Source organism: Protopterus annectens, chromosome 16.part0 (assembly GCF_019279795.1).
Source record: "Protopterus annectens isolate FY-2018-M chromosome 16.part0, PAN1.0, whole genome shotgun sequence".
In the NCBI taxonomy this organism is placed as follows: domain Eukaryota; kingdom Metazoa; phylum Chordata; order Ceratodontiformes; family Protopteridae; genus Protopterus; species Protopterus annectens.
Window position 1 is genome coordinate 638749741 of NC_056750.1, and position 8447 is coordinate 638758187.

An 8447-nucleotide genomic window follows, 5' to 3' on the forward strand; every position below is an offset into this window, starting at 1 on the left:
ACATAATACAGAGGCCCTGGGAAATATAGAATTTGAAGGTCAGGGGCTATGGTCACAATTTACACTACTGACCCACAATTAATTTGTCATGGTCAGGAGCTATGTTCTCACAACCTGCATCACTGATCTTTAATTAATATGCAATAACGCATGCCTATAATCCCAAATAATGCCATCAGCTAGTCCAATCTAGCACATCAAGTACACAAATGCTATCGACTCTTAAAATGAGCCACCTATGATATAGTCATTGCTAACTATGCTGTAACAGTCACCACTTGAAAGGAGATAATGATTCACTAATACCATGAGAGTATAAATGAGTAATACATATACTTCACTTAACAGAAATTAGGCAACAGAGATTGCTAAAATATACAAACAAGTATATTTCTGACACAAAGCAAATCATCTCAAAATCAAGCAACTTTCTCTGTTACAAAAAAACAAACACTTCTGGAATGAGAGTCATCTGCTCACTGGATATAAATCCTCTGACAGCAAATCCTCTCTAAACCTTAACCAAACTATTCAAGGACCACTTACCTGCTCTAACTTTGCCACCCTCCCTACTATCAGCAGCATCTCCACTCCTTTTTTCAGCACATGCCTCTTTCAGTGGGAGTACCCCAAGGTTCTATCCTAGCTCCACTTCTTTTGTCTATTTTCATTAACAAACTACCTCATGACCTTCCTACTCTACAGGTCATCCACATTAATGATGACATAGTACTCTTTAGGTCCAGCCACAGTCAATCTACAATCAAAACACACGTATAAAAAACACCTTAACTCCCTCAATTCCTGGCTCATTAACCAAGATCTATCACTTTAATACAAAAACAAAACACATGATATTTAGCACCACCTCAAAACTTAAAACAATTATCAAAGTCACTCAATATCACCACCCTTTGTAGCACACCAATAGAAACAACCATCTAATTCAAATATTTTATTTTGTGGCTAGACCACTCACTAACATTCACTACCCATATAGAAAAATCACTTCTCTTTTGGACCAGTAAAATCTCACCCTACCTATCAAAACCAGCTAAGGCAGCTACAAGTAAAGACACCCTTTCAGCCCAACTTAAATATGGACTTCCCATAATAGCCACACCCCCTAAAAAAACTCCTACATACTAAAGACTATTGAAAATAAAATCTGTCACTAAATCGCTTACATACCCCCAAAGAGACATCACCGCCTAACCCTCAAAAAAGACAAATAGCTCCTAGTGCAGCTCAGCTAAGGCCTGTTACTAGGCTCTCCCATCCTCAGACTAAATTAACTCATACCATACCACTAGCTACCAAACATCATATTAAAAACACACAATCTAACTTCAAATGCTTCTTTCAAAAAATCCCTCACGCCAAACAAGACAACACTGCACCACAACTCTTTCTCCAACCTTGCTCCTAAAATATGGGAATCCCTTCCCAGTCACCTGAAGGAATTACAGTCCCCCATCCCCACCATCAGAGTTGAACATAAATAATTTGTTCACATCAAATCAAACAAACTATACTGGCCATACACTAGGCCAAATCATGAAAAGGCCTCTCAGTGTCTAGTCTTACACTCTCTCAACTACTAACATCTCCTAACTTCCCCATCAGTCCCTGGCCTGACTCTCTTTACCCCACAGCATACCCATCATGATATAAACTTAAAATATAATCATTTGGATTGTAAAATTTACATTTCTCTCATAATTATTGCTACATATATTAATTGCTACTGCACCATTTTTTGTAATATTCTGTAACTTTCTGTTCTGTTTTTATATGTACAGCTTACTACCTCTCTGTTCACTTTTTTGTGTCAAGTATTTCGCATGGACAGTACCTGAAAATGGTCAGTTGTGATCAGTATACCACCCTGGTAAACAAATGTAAACTATTCCTGCAAAAGAAATAATAAACTAAAAGGTTTTAAACAGATGGCAACAGAGAATCATTAACTACAGCTCATTTACTTATAGGTTCATAGGTATGTACTAACCATGCAGTCTAGGGAACCATTGAGGAGCCTAGCCCAAATTCTCAGTTGTCTTAAAGCACTGTCTGATTAAATGACTTGCTCAACATCACACAGAAGGCAGTTGATAGCTGAGGGAATGAAACCTTGTACCACTATAACTACAACTCACAGCCACAACCCTCTGCACCATTTACCAGTCTCTGTACTTTCCACTAACTGAAGATCACCATAATCTAACTGCTACTGATTTTCTATACTCATTCATCAGCTGCAAGTGACACACAGGTAAAACACAAAAGGTTTGAGATGACTGACTTAGGAAAAGTAGGTCATATTCTTTTTCTTCCGCTGTCCATGTAAAGACCCTCTACTGCTTTCACACTTGGTTAAGTGCAAAATCAATACAGTAGACTCCCTCTTATCTGGTCTCACTGAAACTGGACCTTAAGCTGGATAAACGAATGGCTGGTTAATCAGAAAATGCATACAAAATAGCATGTATAGGTTTTAAATCAGCTAGAATAACAGAATTTGTGTTAGTATGCATGAATATGCAGTCTAAAACTCAAATGTCTGTCATTATTTAGCACAGAGGAGGCAGAAGTGTTGTTTTTCTCTATTGTCTTTTACTTGGGCTACCACAGAAATTTGATGGCTGGTTAAAGACAGGCCGGATAAGAGGGAGGCTACTGTAGTCCAAACAAAGTGGAAATTATAACAGCCTTACTCAGCATTTTCTGCAGGTTAGAAATTTGTAATGTAAAACAAAAGTTTAAAAAAGAAAAGAAAAGTGCAGTAGTTCCCTCTTAGCTTTTCCTGCAGGTTAGAAGTTCCAAATCTAAACATAAATGTGCTTTATAAAACAAAATTGCTTTACACTCAGACAGTTCTATTCCAAATAAGGCAATATGACTTCTGACAAGTAGTAACACGTCTGAAAACATTTCCATTCTGGCTTACTGAGCTGCACCTTTGTGAAGGTACACATAAACTTCATGCATCTTTTTCACGTTATACCTTTGCTACCTTTTTACTGAAAAGATCTGTTGTAGGTTTTATACAACTATTGACAAATAGAATGACTATAAATATTATCAGGTAGGCTTAGTAATCTCTAAGAGAGCAGCACCATATCAGATTTTGGGTGTAACTTACACATCCATCATTAATAAGGAAGCAAAGTTACTACTAACTGAACTAGTTAGAAGTCCAGAAAATACCGGCAGGTACATAGGACTAGAGGGCAAAACTAATTTTGTCAGCAGAGTTTGTGATATTTGGTACTCAAGATTGCACAGAAACCTTTTGCATGTGACAATGTCATTACCAACTGCTTCAGACGGCATCACTGTATTGGAAATCAGACCATACAATACACATTCTTACATCTATATGCCTATATTTCGCAGGCTTAGTGGAATTCCAAGTAAGAAAAGGGATGCATTACAGAAATGTAAAAATTAACCTGAGCCACTTAGGTAGAAAAACATCTAAATAAAAGATTTGAAGGGTAAAATAGTAAGGGAAGCCTCTCAGTTCAAACTTATAATGAGACAGTGACAGAATGCTGAAAACTTAGCATTTTGGTGGGAGGGTGGCCTAATGGTTAAGGTGTTTGCCTTACAAACACAAGGTGCAGGATTTGAGTCTCACAAGGGATAATTGACGAGACTTAAAATGGCTCACAATGGCAGTTAGCCTAGTACTATTCTATGAACCTATGATATTAGGTATTTGTTAAAGTGCAACAAAAATATCATGTCTATGCTGTTGTTTGTCTTTTCGGCTTTTCCCAGTTAGGGGTCGCCACACGGAATTCCAGTCCGCTAATGATTGGCAGTAGATTTTTTATGGTGCCGAGTTGCCAGCCTGACACCCAAATATCATGTCTATACTAGGATTAAAACAAGACAAATTGTTACTAGTTTCAGTACTATCACCCCCCTAGCTCCTTTCACAAAGAAATGTAGATTAGATTACAGTATATCATCAATGAAAGTCTCATGCACTGATATTCTGTATTTGTTAAATGCAACTGTAAGGGTGTGAGGCAATATGTGGTGGAAGATAAAAGGAGACTAACGGCTGTAGTCATTTCTTTATAAGTTATCTTTACAGAAAATAGTTATCAGATGAGTATCAAACTAAGAGTACTCAGTTTAATCAAAAGATTAGGAAATAATTTTCACAGAGAGAGACAGTGAATGAGTTGCCAAAATGAGTAGCTAAAACAGCTGAGACATTTAAAATGCCTTAGACAACTGGAGTGAAATGAGGGTAAAACGGAAAAAGACATCTTTTGGACTAGATGGAACACTCAGGCAGACAGGTAGGTTTACAATTTCCTGCTACCAGCATTTTTATGTTTTGTTGTTTTGCAGATATAAATAGGCACGACTCTTTGAGGCTTGTCTTTGGGGGTGCCATTTGATATAGCCATCCAGTGTGGTATTAACAGAAATTGGGAATCACTAGTTGTGCAAGAAGTTAGGACTTTAAAACCTGCATTTTCAATGACTAGACAAAAGCTAGTATGACAGCCAAGGAACTACATGGCTCTAAAAGTAGCTGCCATCCAGTTATTTTTATTGAGGCACTGGAAAGTCACTCTTCCTTTTTTTCGTAACAGGGAGGACAGTGTTAATGGCCATCTTCATCTGTTGTCAATCAAGTCCTAGCTTCACTTTACCATCAAAATCAATCAACAAATCTTGGGTTTCCTTGATGACTGTGTTGTATTTGGTGGGATGGAGACAGACAGTTATCATGTTTCTCTTTCTGTTTGCTTCAGTCCATCTGATTTCATTATTTTAGGTTACTTTTTATAAATATAATTGCTTTCAATCAGGTCACCCCAAGACAATCTCATCAAAGATATATTTACTTAGTCTGAGTTGTTATGTATTACATATGGTATCAAGAACTGTTTACCTTTATTTAATTTTTACAGTATTCCACTGTCCCGGTGGAGTGAAGTAGCACTATCCGTAGGCTTGTTGCCAGGATGTATCATAATGAAAGTTGGTGGCTTTTGCACCTTTATGGCCTAATGAGTAGATTAATACATGTCAAATGTTTCCCTGATGGAAGCTATACGTTTCTCTATTCAACATTTCCATTCTGCGCTTTCCTGGAAAAATGTTTTAATGACAGGTGTATATCATGTATAGCAACAGATTTCTGATTCTGTTACCTTGTGTTTTAGCATGTCTACATGTTCTGATACTGTAGCCATACCAGTGTGTTCTCTGGACTTGATAAGACCCTTCTATCTATTTTTTTCTAATTTGTATTGCTGTTTAGCATTCGGAATGCAATCAAGTGTTTATAAAAGAAGACTGCAATAATTGCAGCATGCAGAGAGACAGGCTTACAATTTGTGCTTACTGAATTAGTATGAGCAAGATAAACAAACACAGCGTGAAATGTCAAATGCTAGCTGCAAGCAAAGTACACAGCAATTCAAATCCCCTCAAAATATCGCAAAAGCAAAGAAAATAGCACAGGAAATCCACAGAGAGAGCTCTTATACTCAACTACCTATAAAAATGGAACTGCAAAACTAAGTACAGCCTCTGAATTAAGGAAAGACAGAGCTGATTTCAGTTATGATTTAGCTAATGACTCAGAGATATTACCAACATATCAGCTAATGTTATTTGAGTAAGTGCAGCAGATCTGGAGTAACCCAAGTCACAAGAGAGAAAGAAATGCTTTTTAAATAGCACTGACCCTCATGTCCTTTGATAAGGAGTGCTTTTTGTAGAGCAGGGGTATTGGTTGGCCACCCTCCTGAGTAAGAGAAGTTGTTCTGCATCAGCCACTTGTCATGCATTCTTCTAAATGCAAGTCATGTAATACCTGAGCTATAAAGACAATGTGTACATGGGCCAAATATTCTCCTCATGAAAAAATAAATAAATAACTTGGATGATTTGTGAGGGTCTACCATAGATGGGGCCTCTCTCCACTTGAACTTAGTCACCTAGAGGTTTAAACCTCTTTAGTCAACATAGTTCAGAAGACAACTCTTTATCTGCTTGTGTTTGTTTGTGTCTTTCATGTCTTTATTTATGACTTAATTATGTTTCTATATTTTGTTTTGTGTGATTATTCATTCACTCATTCATTTATTTTTGCTTGCAAAGCATTCATTTCTTAATTTCAAATTTCTGAAAGCCAGACCTCTGAATGTTCTACTCAGTGACCATTTCTATGTTAGCTCAAATATGTTTGCACAGACTTAAATTTATGTATTTAGACTTTAGCACTGGACTACAGCAGTTCAGCTTATACTTATACTTATATTCAGCATTCAGGTTCAAGTAGCATTTCCAGTACAGGACAGCTGGTCAGGTCAGGCTGAACTGAGAGGCCATAGTCTAACTCTTTCCTTATGCAAAGGGTTGCTGTACTATCGCAGGTTTACTTCCTGACAATGAACCCAAAAGAGCAAAGACAAATGAAGGAATGCAGTCAGATCTCTTTATGCAGGAAAACAAAAACATTTACAGGTATTATAAGCAGCACTACAATAATAATGGAAAGGGTAGTGAGGATAAATAAATGAGATGGGGGGATGAGGCAAAAGTTGGCACTTAAAAGGTAGAGACACAGAATGATACCTTTTTCAATCCATCCATCCATGTTCTTTGCCACATGTCTGGGTGACAGTCTGAGCCAGCAGAGCAGGACAGACCAGACTTCCCTTTCCCCCACAATGACACCCACCTCAGTTAATGGGACCCTGAGGTACTCCTTGCAAGCTGATAAGTATAATCTCTCTAGGCTGTTCTGGTATGTTATGGGTTTTTTCCCATGACTTCTTCCTTTTGTATTCTGTGGAGTACACAACAAGCAGAAAGACATGACCGTACACAGAGATTTTGCTGATGTGTGAAAAGAATGATAGTAGCAAAGGGGTAGGATATAACCAACAGGAGGGGGTCGCATGTAAGCCTGACAGGTAGGGAGAGTTGACAAATGGGATAAAATCCAAAATCTAGCTGTAAACGAAGAATCTTAATTAAGGTTAGTTTAGAATGTCTGTTTCAAGAAATTACTTGAACAGCTCCTTGGTTCTTTTCAGAATGCTGTGAGCTGGCTTACTGACCTTGATTGATTTCCCTTGTGAAAACATACATGGTCAGTGTTGGTTTCTATCTTACACCTCATGAGTTCGAGACAATTCCCAAGAATGTTTAAGTCCAGTGTGTTCCTGTTCCAGTTAATCCAGGTTCAGTCATTTTCCCTTAATAAATCCTTAATGCTCAAGGTGATCCACAGACATTTATAAACTCTTACATTCCTAAGATTACAGGGGAATAATTTATCCTAGGCTATGGCATGCTGGGTTCCAGTCAATGTTTTCTTATTCTAAGGTTAGCCCTCCCTCTGTGTTTTAGAGGATAAATCTATAACTAACTGGTGGAGAGCTAAGAATCTCGAAGGACCACGTGAGAAAACAGAGTAGTAGTCACTCAGTGCCTTTGGAACTATGAACACGTCATTGTATATGACAGATAGTGATCGGCTCTGCTTTAGAAAGAGCCGAGCTTATAAGAATTAGTAACTACTCAAGGCAGGTTATAGAATGAAAGAAACCTTTTAAGGTGAGCTCTCTTACATTCAAGACAGTTAAGATTAAAATCCTGGAACAGAATGAGCATATTCCTTTATTAAGCTAGCCAAACAACATTCAGCATTTCGTAAAGTAGCTTGCGCTAGGAGCAAGACAAGAAGGAAGACATGCCGGCTACCTTTATTTCAGGACTATTGTCGATATGCAGACCATAATTCGCAGCAATATATTTGCAAAATTGATATCATATTTAAACCACAGCTCTATTATGGCTAAGATATCTGAGTTCTCCAGAAGAATCCAGGGTATAAAGTTGGGTTATTTATTGTCTATAGTACTGATATTTAACAGACTGATTTTTAGGACCCTTATCAGCATGGTGGGGGGACTGTGGATGGAGTTAAGACCAGGACTGATATCAATGTCTCCAGATATAATCATTTTTATAATGGGAGATAAAAAACGTATGCTATTTTTTTAAAGTCCTGAAGGGTAAGTCATCATGGATTATTAGATTTAACCTAATAAAAGGCGTGTTACATGTAACAGTCATATCCCTTTATTAACTCAGTCAAACCATCAGTCTCATGACAGAAACAGCATTGATTTTGTTGATGGGTAATATAATCATGTGCCTTTCCAGTTTCATTAGTGTAATATTGAATAATTTTAACATAGGTGTGATTCACCAGTAACTGACAAGAGTATAAGGGTGCTGTAATTAGTTAGGTTTTATACGATTTAGATGCAATGGTACATTATTAGCTTGTATATAATCCTACTTACTAGTATCAGGCAGCAGCAAATGCAAGCTTAATCTAACCCTGCTAGACAGAACATAACCCACCAAGTCATCCCTGATCGCATGATAGCAAG